The 13,048-nt window shown below is 36.9% G+C and overlaps 1 long non-coding RNA gene across 2 annotated transcripts; it reads right to left on the bottom strand.

The window, feature by feature from the left end:
* Positions 1 to 312: 312 nt before the first annotated feature.
* LOC136282291 (uncharacterized) lies at positions 313 to 12,365 on the bottom strand. 2 transcript variants are annotated; one of them, XR_010718188.1, is made up of 7 exons: positions 12,251 to 12,365; positions 7,609 to 7,770; positions 6,957 to 7,136; positions 6,253 to 6,446; positions 4,696 to 4,792; positions 3,541 to 3,987; positions 313 to 842 (listed from the first exon to the last, which is right to left on the bottom strand). It is a non-coding gene; the product is annotated as an uncharacterized lncRNA (long non-coding RNA). The 2 variants fall into 2 exon arrangements; XR_010718187.1 differs by lacking the exon at positions 12,251 to 12,365 and adding an exon at positions 11,265 to 11,370.
* Positions 12,366 to 13,048: the final 683 nt, after the last annotated feature.

Raw genomic sequence — 13,048 nt, 5'->3', positions numbered from 1 at the left:
TATTAGTTATACTTAGGGGCAAGAACCTGCTTTCTCTTGTCAATCTGATTTTTCACAAAGTATTAAACAGCATGCCGGTCCTTAAGTTGTTTGTATTTTAAAAGCAAGTGTTGCACTAAATGCACCATTTGCTTTTAAAATACAATTCTAAAAGTTTAGTTTTCTCAATAACGTCATTGTTTGACAAAGTTAAATATGTGATGCCAAACCCTTTCAATTGGTTATATCTTAATACTTCAATCAAGAGCTAAATAGAGCACTCTAAGTTTGTGTAATACTGAAATCTACCTCCATAATTATAAATGACCGAAAGTTGAAATAATGTAAAAATTCTGGACACAACCCTAAAATCCTATTTTTAAGGAAGCTTATTTTTAAATTTTGTCCAATTATAAAATTTTGAGTTGGAATTACAAGTGGATAACATATTGATTCTAAGACTTTTAAAATTTTTTATGTCAATACTACAGTGTATATCATTTTACACTTGACAAAGCCAATTTAATGGAGGATTGGTGGCTTACACTGTGGGGGGTATTTTGGGATTGGCCTATATCCAAAATTTTATGGTAGAATTTAACATATTCTATTTGTCGTTGAATCACAGGGTACCCACGCAAACTGTGACGGTAAGTTTTTTTTTTAAATATTGGAGATGTTTGGAAACAGCAAAACACCCCTTAATTATCATGAATTACTGTTTTTTTTTGTCCTTGCAGCTATTGAGGTAGAATTTTAGCTAGGTATTAAGGGTTGTCATTAAGGGTGGGGAAAAAATGAACTAGGGTGCTTAAAAACTGCCTCCTTCTCTTCTTCTGTACATAAAACATAGGCATCTTACTCTGTAAAGAAAATCAAAATAAGCATAACAAGTAAGCTTTCAGCTAAAACTTACTCCTCTTATAATTATAACATTTTCGCTACTTACTCTTTGACTTTGACATTCCCCGGTCCTCATTTTCCATGTCCATGTCACTGCTGCGTTTTTCGGGGGGGGGGGGGGGGAGGGGGGGGGTTGATTTCTTTGCAAGTAGTCCCCGTAAGTAACTGTGTATTAGCATGTCGCCACAAGAATGGCAAGTAGTCCCCATAAGTAGTTGCGAGTTAGCATGTCATCATAAGTACGGTAAGTAGTCCCCATTAGTAGCTATGTAGAGCTTTTCCCTTTAAAGTGCCTATGACACGAAATTTTGAAATTCTTTATTTTGCATTTTCTGGTTGATAGCTGTATTTAAAATTAGAGATCATTAACCATAGCGCTTAGCGAGTTCTCCTTGACCAATTTTTTTGTGTATTGAAAGTACGATTTGGCGGCCAAAAAGTGTCGCCATTAAGCGAGCAGCCAAAACGATCATGTTTAGCGGTGACGTAGAAAACTGTGAAGACGCGTAAGCAATTATGGTGGAGAAAGGAGAAATATAAAAGAGAGGACGAACATAGTGCGTGGCTGGAGCGCCAAATGATGTTCGCTACAAGAATAATACACATAAACCGGGCATTTATATACACTACTTTCCAAATGATGTAGCTGTATGGCCAAAATAGACGCTTTCGATCGTCGACATCGAGGAGATTCTACTCTTTAATGTCGTCGGCCTTATTCTCCGTACCGGCTTCGAAGACGCCTGTTGCGAACACACACCACAAATCAGGGTAAGATAACCGATGAATTCAGCTAAAACGAATGCTGATTAAGGGCCCTGTTTCCACACTATACACGATTGTCCAACATTCTTTCCAGCTGACATTTCGCAAATGAAAAGTGGTGAGCTCCTTCTTGATGTTTATTTCACGCGCTTGAGATGTACTCACACTTTTTGTCTTTCCACATGACTACGTTTGCGCTTTTCTTATCGTATGAATATCATACCAATTGTAGTTTCCATCGTATTTTGATAAAAGATTTACATCAATTGTAATGAAGTTCAAGCCCTTTCCTGAGCTGACCAATATCCCGTTGCGTGAACAGTGCGCAACCTCTGACGGATACTGGCATAAAAACAAGCTTAAAGGGGCCGTGTATTCTCCTAACCTAGGTTTCCGAAAATCCATCTCACGAGCTATCAATTCCCCCCTACCCTCAAGAAACCAAAAGTAGCAATATTAGCAATTTCATTGGGATAACAGCACCGCAACGATATAAATAAGGAAACACAAATTTTATTGAATTAGATGGTAACGAATTCAAGTGCCGTATGAAAGTCGATGCGTACAAAATATTAATTAATAATACTGATGTCAGTTATTTCCTTTGTGCGGAGTGGGTCATTTGGCAATGCTGCACTTAAACTAAATAAGGTTTTTTTCTATTAAAATGCCTATATGAGATTAACTTGAATCAGATGACTATAAACTTACTCGTTTTCCTTTCGGTTTGACCGGCTCGACGACCGTGACCATAGCCCCTGCCTTTGCAATCTATGGGAGAAGGAGCAACTTGCAGTAGAACTGCCCGATTACTCCTCGGTGGAAAATCATCGTGCCTCGTGATACAACTGATTCTTTCTTCAAAAGTTAGCTTTTGGTTTACCAAGGGAATTTCTCTACAGCAACGAAACACTAGAGCACTGACCGAGAGGAACCTACGTCGCACGTAGTGCGAAGGAATAAAATGTTTTTGCAACAGAAACGAACAGAGCTATCCACAAAACACAAGCGCAGCAAACTAGACGTTCAGTAACGGGAATTTTTGTTCTAATCTTGACCTACACAACGCAAGCGGGAAACTGCCTTTGTCAGTCTTCGTAGAAATCTTCGTTTGATGCAGCGCGGTTCTCCTTCTTAGGACTGAACCGTACTCGCAACTTTCATTTCTTCTTTATAACCTGAGTACGATGTATTACAACTCTCGGTAGAGCTTACTTAAGGTAGGTAGACATCGCTATCGGTCGTTATTTCAAAATTATTTCAGCGCTGACTTATACAAAATTGCAAGAGATGTGAAAGGTATTTTGGTGTCGACTGAGAGTTTTCACAGTTTTCTACGTCATCAGCCGCTAATTCGTTACCAGTCCACGGGACACTTTTAAGACAAAAGCACTTTAGAGCCCGAAAAAATCCGAGTTTTAAGTCTAGGACTATTCTTCAATTGGAATTGGTTTGTACATATGATAAGCTAAATATTTACGCAAAAAAATTCGTGTCATAAGCTCTTTAAGAATGGCAAGTAATTCCCATAACTAGTTGTTTTAGGATGTCCCCATAAGTATGGCTGGTAGTCCCCATAAGTAATTGTTTTAGCATGCATATCCCCTTATGCACGGGAATCTACGAACGCGTGGCCGCCATTTTGAAAAAGTGACGGATGTACCCTGGGACGAGGTTGGCAGCTAAGCATGAAACGGTCTAGGATCGCTTCCTAGTGTAGTTCAACTTGGTAAGTGACCGATCTTTCCTCTCTCTTTTTTAACATAGTTAGCACCTTAAACGTGTTTGTGAAGAACAAAAAAATGTGTGGTTTATGGCTCTCAAGAACAATATAGACAGAAGAACAAGAGAAATTAGTTATGAAATTGAAACCACCTACAATCTTGTACTCACCATTTCAGTCATTTTCCGCCAGTGTTTTCCTTGTGAACTTTCTTGTTTCACCTTGACCGACTGTAAGAAGAAGCTTGCTCACTTTGGAAATTTCAACTGCAGATTCGTGAAGACAGTAGAGGTCTCCATGCACTTGGATTTCATGACCAAGGTGTCTTGCTTAGTCGGTCTACCTCTGTTCCTTTGAGAGAGACCACTTGGGAAATGGTTGCTATATACTTTCTGAGTTTGGTACTGGCTATCTCTGTAAGGTTTGACAGAGGTGGGTCGCCTTCCATAGCAAATTTGACTGTCTGTTTGACCTAGCAACTATTAAATGGATTTTCATCTGGAATACCCAAGGCTTTCCTTGTCTTGTTGAGGAGGTCGATGCTGTTTTTCACCTCAGGTGTCAAAATTACTGTTACCGTCCTGCCCCACTTACTACGAATCTCAACTATGTCTGATCTGTTTTAAAAATATGATGATTGAAACATAAATTACGTTTACTCAAACAATATTTTACAAACTCAAATTATAGAAATTCCCCCCAAGGAATTAAAATATAAAAAATGAAATAGAAATATTTTCTTTTTAATGGCCCAAAATGACATTATTAGCATCAGGAAAACACATCATTATGCTGAACATTTTGAAGACTTCATAAAATGTTCTCACTGTCTTTGCTTTAATTGTGATATCATGACATCAAGATGTGCAATGTGTTACCCAGTCAGGGTTGATAAAAATACCAAGGAGTAGGGGGCAAGGCTAAAAAGAATGACTTTTCGGATTTAATTTAGAAATTAGAAAGCTTAATAAAGAACCAAAAAAAAAAGGGAAAACCGAAAAAGTATCGATGTAACAGCATGAGACTCTTTAATATTATAGTACATTTTTGCAATCATAATATTATCATTCCACAGATTTAGCCACCAGTTAGATCTACCCTTCCTGGTTTCATTGTTGTTGTCAGGATATGTTTTTGGTCAGTCAGTTTGAGTGTCTTAAAGAAGCTCAATTCCAGAATTTTCTTGACATTTTCCTTGATAACTGGAGACTTTGTTGAAGTTAGAGATAAAAATACGACTGAAATAAGATTTGGACTAAGATAGGGCAAGCATGCTATGTTATAAGCATGTTTAAAAGTATTATTATCACAATAATAATTATTACCTGACACAGAATGAAGGACTTTTTCAGGTGCATTGCTCTGTGATGCATTATTCCACCGTTGTAAGAAGAAGGAACTGGAGATGTAGATTTCTTTCCCCTTTGAATTCAAGAGGAAAAGTAGTGAGTTATGCTGAAAGTCTTGTTTATGGCAAGACTGGAACAAATAAAAAAAAAAACTTAATTACTATAATTTGAAACTTCTAAGCTGGGAAAGCATTATAAGTACATATGTACAAAATGGGCAACGTTGGTTGAGCAAGGACAACTACTGTGGAACTGAATGGCCAGATTAAGAGATGATCATATTGTTCAAGATACGGGCCAGACAAAAATCACTCCAAATTAAAACAATCCAACCAGTCAATAAAATAAATCTGAGTAGTTTAAGATTGATCACTAATTGTGTTATTGTACTAGTTTGATGTTTCTTTCCAGTTTGTATCTCCCTTACAATGCCATTTCGTAAAATGATTACTCTCTGATAGACCTATGTGGCAAGTGGTCGCTTACTCAGCATAACAAGTTCCTTTTCCTTCAAAATATGTCAGGAAATTGCTTTATATGTGGCTATCAATATAAATTTAGTGACTACCTTTAAATTAAGCCAAATTGAAAGGCAGAGATTCTAATTATTCGATTGCTTTGTAATTCGCTTCATCGTTTACCCAGCATTCCTTATCACACAACCCAAGTTTCCACTCGTGACATTGCTGCAAGGAGTCTGCAGATATTTAGTTATTCTGATTCATGGAGTAAACATCCTTAGTTGTTTTGATATTTATCTGGAATTGTTCACCAACATCAGCCATGTTGTTGCTCTCGTTCATATTTTGTTCTTTGTTGCGTTGCACCTTACTCTCAACTTTGCCATCTTTTACTGGCATCTTACCTTCATTAACTACGTGGTTAAGAAAAAGGAATGTAACAGTCTTTTTCTTGTTTTGTGATACTTAGTTTGAATATATGATAATCATTATTTCTTAGTAGAGCCAAACTTCATTTAATAACTTTAACTCTTCTATGGCAAAACCAACATCTTTTGACGCATTAGTTCCTGGGAGTTTTGTCTGAGAATGTCTTTCGAAGCTATTCAAACTGTTTCTTTTAGTCACTTTGAGGGTCTGAAGAGCGAAAACTGTCCAAAACACCATTTATAGATACTGTTCTTTCAGATGCAAATCATAAGCTTCCGCAGTTTGATTATGCACAAAAAGCAGTCTTACACCTTTCGCTTTTACTCCTCCCCTTTTCTTGCACTTTTCTTACACCATTGTTTTACTTTTAGCCGTGGTAGTAATAGTTCATTGTTTTTATGATTTTTAAGGCTTTTGTTTGGTTACAACTTACCGTTGGAAGAGAATGTATAATGATATTTATGAAGACATTTGAAATGGCAAAAGCCACTTGCAAAAAACTCAGTGGGGATTTAATATTGGAAAACTACTTCTGTAACAGCAAAAAAATCTTTCATTTTCCAAAGAGCCCTAAGAACTGATTGACTTAGAGTGAAAGGGACATCTGAAGTTTATATAATAGAGGGTGTGTGTATGTACATACCAGCTTCCAAGGAGTCTGCAAATAGACAGTCATTGATCTGATTCAGGGAGTAAATCTCTTCAGAATTTGTTGTTACATCCATGTGGAAACTTTCATCATTGTCAGGACTGCTGTTGCCCTGGTTCATATTTTCTTCTTTTTTGTGTTGCACCTTACTGTCCCATTCTTTAGTCCATCTGCCTTGCTCTCATTACCTAAGTGGTTAAGAAAAAGAAATGTGTAGAGTTTTGCTAATTTGTGTGAAACCAGGAATGAATAATTGGAGCCATCATCATAATCATTGTCGTCATCATTTGAAGTATTATTAAAAAAATAATTTTTAGATTGTTTTGACCAGGGACGGTATGAGTTGTCATGATATCTAGACAGATTGTATGGTATTTGCAATATTCATGTTAAGAGAGATTAATATACGTAATCATAACAGGACTGAAACGGTTTGCATTTGAGTAAATCTAATTCTGGAATGGAGAATTGAATGTTATAATTTTTATCCTAAGGGCTATGAATGTTCCCCTAAAAAAACAAAACAAAACAAAACAAGAAAAAAAAACGAAATGATCTTTAGAAGAGATGGGGCAAACACCCTGATAGCTTATGGGGTCCATTACACTGAAACACAAGCAAAGAAAAGAGTTGCTGCAGTTCTGTTAAGTATGACACAAGTCTCCCAAAACAGGTTATTAATGGTTAGGTTGCAATACCTTTTAGCTGTCGCCTGGGAAGATCTCTAACTTCATGGTCACAGTGTAGACCTTCACCGTTCCAAAGTCCACAAAGGGCAAGGCACACTTTGTCTTCACCTTTAATCTTTCTCATTTGCTTTATTTAATGGATTATCGTTCTTTAGTCTTCCAAGTCCAGCAGAGAATGTTGCATCAAGGCTAGAAAATCCACAAAAATCAAAGTCATAATTGGAAAAAAGCAATCTCAGTTTGTTCCTTGTAAAAGTGTAGTGTAAGGTTTGATGACTTAGTTTCAGTTCTTCCTTCGGTTGTGTGGCGCAGACCAAGCCCATCTAAAATTACACAACTACTTTATTAACAATGAAACTTAAATGTAACTCATGATAAAGCCAAGAAAGTGCAAAAAAAGTACCATATATTTTGATGGTAATTTTATTTCATTTGGAGTAATATGCAAATGATGACAAATCATGAAGCGCATTACACACAAAATAGTATGTATTTCAGTATCAGTGATTAACAATCTCATGAAGCCTATTTTGAATTCATTCAGGTCGATTTGTGTACAGTAGTCTTAGGACAGCCTCCCCCACTACCTTAAAATATTTTTTGTTTAACTTGGCGCTTACGGTTAGTGATGTTTTACTGTACTATAATTAAAATAACTTACCTTAAACACTTGAATCCATCCTTAAAAAAGAAGAGAAAGCTTCTTAGTTCTTCCACATGCAAATCTTCTCTTTGATAACTTTCATCCTCTGAGACAAGTTTCCCTTTATATTGAAGAGGGAGATCACCCTTTGAAAACTTCTCTGTTGGAACACACCTCACCCTTAAAACAAAATTATACCAAATAGTTGATCATTTTGCTTCCCTTTTTGTGGCTACTTCCTCCTGTGGGAGGCAAAGCCACATATATTATCGAAATGAGTGAGTAGCTGTAAATGAGTTAATCACTCTTAGCCTTAACCCCTTAACTCCCAAGATCTGATTGGTAATTCTCCCTTCTAGCTGCTACACATATCCTTGCAAATTAGTTGTGAGAATTTGGTGATAGATCAGGACAACAACTTCTACCTGATAAGTTTGAATATTCTCATTAGCTGTTTGCAAGATAATATAAGGACATTATCGGGAGAAATTTCATGTTGATCACTTCTGGGAGTTAAAGGGTTAGAGATAGAACAGTTAGGTTCTCGAGCTAGCCCCTATAAATTTACCATTATTATTATCTTTATTATGATTATTTGTTACCATTTAGTTATTGCCTGAATGTCAGTCAATCACTATATTCGCGAATCATCTTTCTCTCCACAAACAGGGTACTCATAGATACGTGGGTTACGGCAGTTTACTGTTTTACATGTGAATGGAAATTTTCTGCAACACTACCTTCTAGCATCATGATACAACCCCTAGTTATCTTCAATGCTATAAAAGTCATACTATATCAGTGGCCACATGCAAGGTTAGGCTACCTATTTTTTAAGCTAGCAAGAAAAGTAATGTAATTGCCTTTCCATGGTCTATTAGTAATTTCCAAAGCGTTCCAATTTTCTAAAGCTGACCCTCTTCGTCTAAACCATTCTAATAATATTGTTTTTTGGGTATTGTTCTCTTTTGTTTGCTCTATCTGTGTCACACATATTACCTTTGGCTACGATTTTAGTCGAACAGTTTTTCCCTGGACACAATAAGATGTACGAGGAAGTTTAGCATAAAATAGAGTCTGAAAGGGATTGTAGTCTAATGATCTTGGACTAAGAGGAAGAAGGAGTTTTGTTGCAGTTCCATGTCACCTATATGCGGGGTAGCTGTAAAGTACATTGAATTGCCTTCAGTTGGGGATCTGAGAGTCTGACAAAACAGGATTGTAGCTATAGCCAGCATGAGGCTAACCGATGTACCTCCCTCGGTCATTCTTTGTTGTAAAGGACTGAAAAGACTGTAAAGGACTACACCATTTTTTAAGCTGTGGAGTATTCCGAAGGATGCATTCTTTTGATTTCTTAAATCTGAAAAGGCCGCCCTTTTCCTCCGAAAATCTCCAAAAACGGGCTTACGCCAACTTTAAAATCATATATGAAAATGTTGCGACATTTTCATGAATCTTTCCCGGTAGTGACAAAATCTCTACTGTGATCCGCATGATTCTGACCTTCCCTTAGCAAATAGCGGCAGACGTTTCTTTCTCGCGGGCCGGGCAAAAGACAACAAACACCCTATTCACGTACATTTTGTAAATTTTTCCAATTAAAAAAAAAAAAAAAAGTAGCAAACATTTGTCCAATGAATTTACCGTTCCTTTGCTTTTCCTAAAAGATGGCAAGTTGTTTGAGCCCTTTTTTCTCTCGAACACAACAGACAAATTTTTTAAATAAACGTCAGTGTTCTACAAAGCTGCACTTCATCGCATAAATTCATAATCATAGTAAAAGGTGATAAGATAACGCGGGTAATTTTATTTTTAGATTATGAGGGGACTCTGTGAATTACTATGGCGCTATATCCACAAAAAGATTACCCCGATTGGCGCCCGTTTTCCAGCAAGGCTTCATTAACTTAATTCACAAATAAATCACATCAAAGGAACGTTTTACTTACGCCGTCTTGAGAAATTTTGCGTCCTTGGGCTGATTTGTACAGATCAATTTTTGGCCCCTCATTAATTTCCCGCCAATTTATTCCCTGTCAAATTTCTTGGTCACTTTCCACCACACGATTCCATCGAAATGCTCTCGCTCTCCTTAGCAAAGTTTTAACCCTTAAATTTATATTTGGTAAACATTGTGATCATCGTATTTACACTTTTGCCGAGTGATCGATGATTAAGAACGGGGACCTTCTCAAATAGATAAATCTGTCTTTTCGTCTCAATTTTACCCAAATTTCTTACTCGACCAACTAAGTAACTTTCTGTACGGCAAATTCTGTTAAATTAAGTTCATTATTTAAAAAAAAAAAGAATTCGATAGCTTCAAATTTATCCTATAATTTCATCATGACAATAACAACAACGAACAACCAGTAACAGCATGACAAACGATTTTGTGTACAGACCGTGTGGGCACCTTAGGTCGCTATCATCGCAAAAAATTATCTTGAGGGTCATATTGCAGCACAGAGAATATTAGCAACTAAAGACCGCGCAAACATGTTATGAACTCATACTAAATAATATGGCCATTCCCGCACAAGAAAAAAAATTCCGTTTTTTTTTTTTTAACAAATCCCCCGAATTTGAAGTAGATTTTCAGCTAAAAACCAACACGGTAAATTATTTTTAAAGTAAGTTCTGATAAATAACGTCCAGGTTTCTCCATTAAAAGGCTCGATATGCAGTTGTACTTCATCACATAAATTAATCAGCACAGTAATAGATTACAGGATTGCGCGGGAAATTTTGTTTGCAGAGCACATGGGGACTCTTACTATGGCGCTGTATCTCTACGAAAAAAGTTACCCCTTGTATTTGATTAGCACCAGTTTCCAGCAAGATTTCATCGCCTAAATTCATACGTAAATCCTATTAACGAAGCAATTTAACTTACGCCGTCTTGAGCAATTTTGTGTTCTTGAGCCACTTTGCACTGTTTTATTTTTTTGCGTGTGTTATTAATTATTACCCGCCAATTTGTAATGTCGAATCTGTTGCTGTCTTTCTGCCACACAATTTCATGGAACTTTCTCCGCTCCCCTCAGCGAAGTTTTACCTCTCAAGTCCATGGTTTGGAAACATCGTCAAGTCTATTTGGTCATACTATTTTCGCAATTAATTAAATATTTTGCCATGGATATAACCCACCATGTGGGGACCTCTAAATGACGAGAAAACACATCCGTGCATTTTAATTATCATTTCACCCGATTTTATGAGTCGACATAGCCTCTTCCAATAGACATCTTACCAAAAGAAACAATAAATTGTTCTCATTAAGCTTCTGCCCTTTTCTATCGTTAAACTGCTCACGCCTTATGTACAGACTCGTCACCATCATGCACCAGATTTTATGGGGACCTTCGCAAAGAAAAAAGGTGCCCTCTCTTCGCAATTTTATCTGAATTTCTAAATAGACTGATCGAAACGAGCGACTAGATTAAATCCTTTAGACTAAGTTCAATTTTTCCGTTGAAAAGGCTCGGTACTTTCACTTCAACACATAAATTAATCATGATAATCGCAGCAATCAGTAACACTGCACGACTGAGAATTTTGTCTTTGGACAATGTGAGGACCATGTTAAAATTTGGTCCGATGTCACCAAACAGAACAGAACAGAACAGAAAAGTGAAAGGTGAAGAACATAACGATGACTTATAGCTTACCTTTAAAATAGTTACATTTTGGCTCCGCTTATACTCCAGATGCAACTGAAGTCTCATGGAACTTGCTATGCTTATCATACTGGCAGTTGGGCTTATGTTTCCTTAACAGATCAGTAAAAAATGCAAAACATTTGGATTTATCGCAACACTTAGAAGTAGAGATAACGCACGTCACGAAAAAACATTTTCACTCGATTCTTTAGACAAAAAATAGTCTTTTCATCTTTCTTATCCTTTGACAAATTTCGATCACCTTTGGTCCCCTAAATTGTTTGTTGCCCCAAGACCGGAGAAATGGGAACTACAAAGAAAATAAATTTATGCCGTCTAATGTTTCCTATCTTGAACAGATTCACTAACCACTCCGTGGGTCCCCTTAATTAGGGTTTTTGTTTTTCGATCCATTACACTGAATGTATATTGTATCCCTCTGCTACCCGCCAGTAAATGTTTACTCATTGCACTGACTTAGTAGACAGCATAAGCAGCCTTTGCCCACCGAGTATTTTGTTTATTATTTCACCCGATATAGCCTCTTCCAATAAATATCTGACCGAAAGAAACATTAAGTTGTTCTCATTAAGTTTCTGTCCTATCACCAAACTGCTCATGCCTCATGTGCAGACATTTTGTTATCATGTAGTGAAAAATTATGGGGACCGTCGCAAGAAAAAAAGAGAGCCGCTTTCTCTTCGCAATTTTACCCTAATTTCTTAGTCAACCGTTCAATTCGAAACGACCAGCTGAATAAATTCCCTCAAACTAGGTTCAATTCTTCCCGTGGAAAAGGCTTGGTGCTTTCATTTCATCACATAAATTGATCATGATAATCACAGCAATCAGTTACACTGCACGACTAAAATATTGTCTTCGGACAATGTGGGGACCAAGTTAAAATTTGCTCCGTTGTTCACCAAAGATTATCCGGTAGGGACAATGTAGAACAGAAAAATAAAAGTTAAAGAACATAGCAACTTATAGCTTACCTTAAAATAGTTTCTTATCCATTGACAAATTTCGATCACCTTAGGTCCTCTTAATTGTTCATTGCCCCAGGACCGGAGAAATGGGGACTATACAAATAAACAAGTTAAAAGATCAGTAAAAAATGCAAAAAATTTGGATTTGTCACAATACTTAAAAGTAGAGATAACGCACGTCACGAAAAAACATTTTTCACTCGGTTCTTTAGACAAAAAAAAATAGTCTTTTCATCTTTCTTACCCGTGGACGCATTTCGATCACCTTTGGTCCCCTTAATTGCTCATTGCCCCAGGACCAGAGAAATGGGGACTACACAAAAAATAAATTTGTGCCGTTTAATGTTTCTTATCTTTAACAGGTTCCCCTTAATTAGGTTTTGTTGTTTCGATACATAACACTAACATCAAAAAGTTAACAGCTTCCATCCCTCCTGCTTACCGCCAGTAAACGTTGACTTATTGCACCGACTTAGTTTATAGGAGAAAAAGCAGCCTTTAACCATCGTACTTCTGTTACAGAATTGTGCGGGAAATTTCGTTTGCAGAGCACGTGTGGACTTATTAACTATGGCGCTATATTTTCACAATAACTTTACCCCGTGTATTTGACGAGCACCCGCTTCTAGCAAGATCTTATCTCCGAAATTCATACATATATTCCATCAACGTAGCATGTTAACTTACGCCGTCTTGAGCATTTGTTTTTTGGGGCCAGTCTGTACTGTTTTTATTTTTTTGCGTGTGTATTTAATAATTTACCGCCAATTTTTATTTCCAGTTGAATCCGTTGCTTTCTTTGTG

Source organism: Pocillopora verrucosa, chromosome 7 (assembly GCF_036669915.1).
Source record: "Pocillopora verrucosa isolate sample1 chromosome 7, ASM3666991v2, whole genome shotgun sequence".
NCBI lineage: Eukaryota > Metazoa > Cnidaria > Anthozoa > Scleractinia > Pocilloporidae > Pocillopora > Pocillopora verrucosa.
Note: the sequence above shows the minus strand (reverse complement) of the source record. Positions and strands in the feature narration are given on the sequence as shown.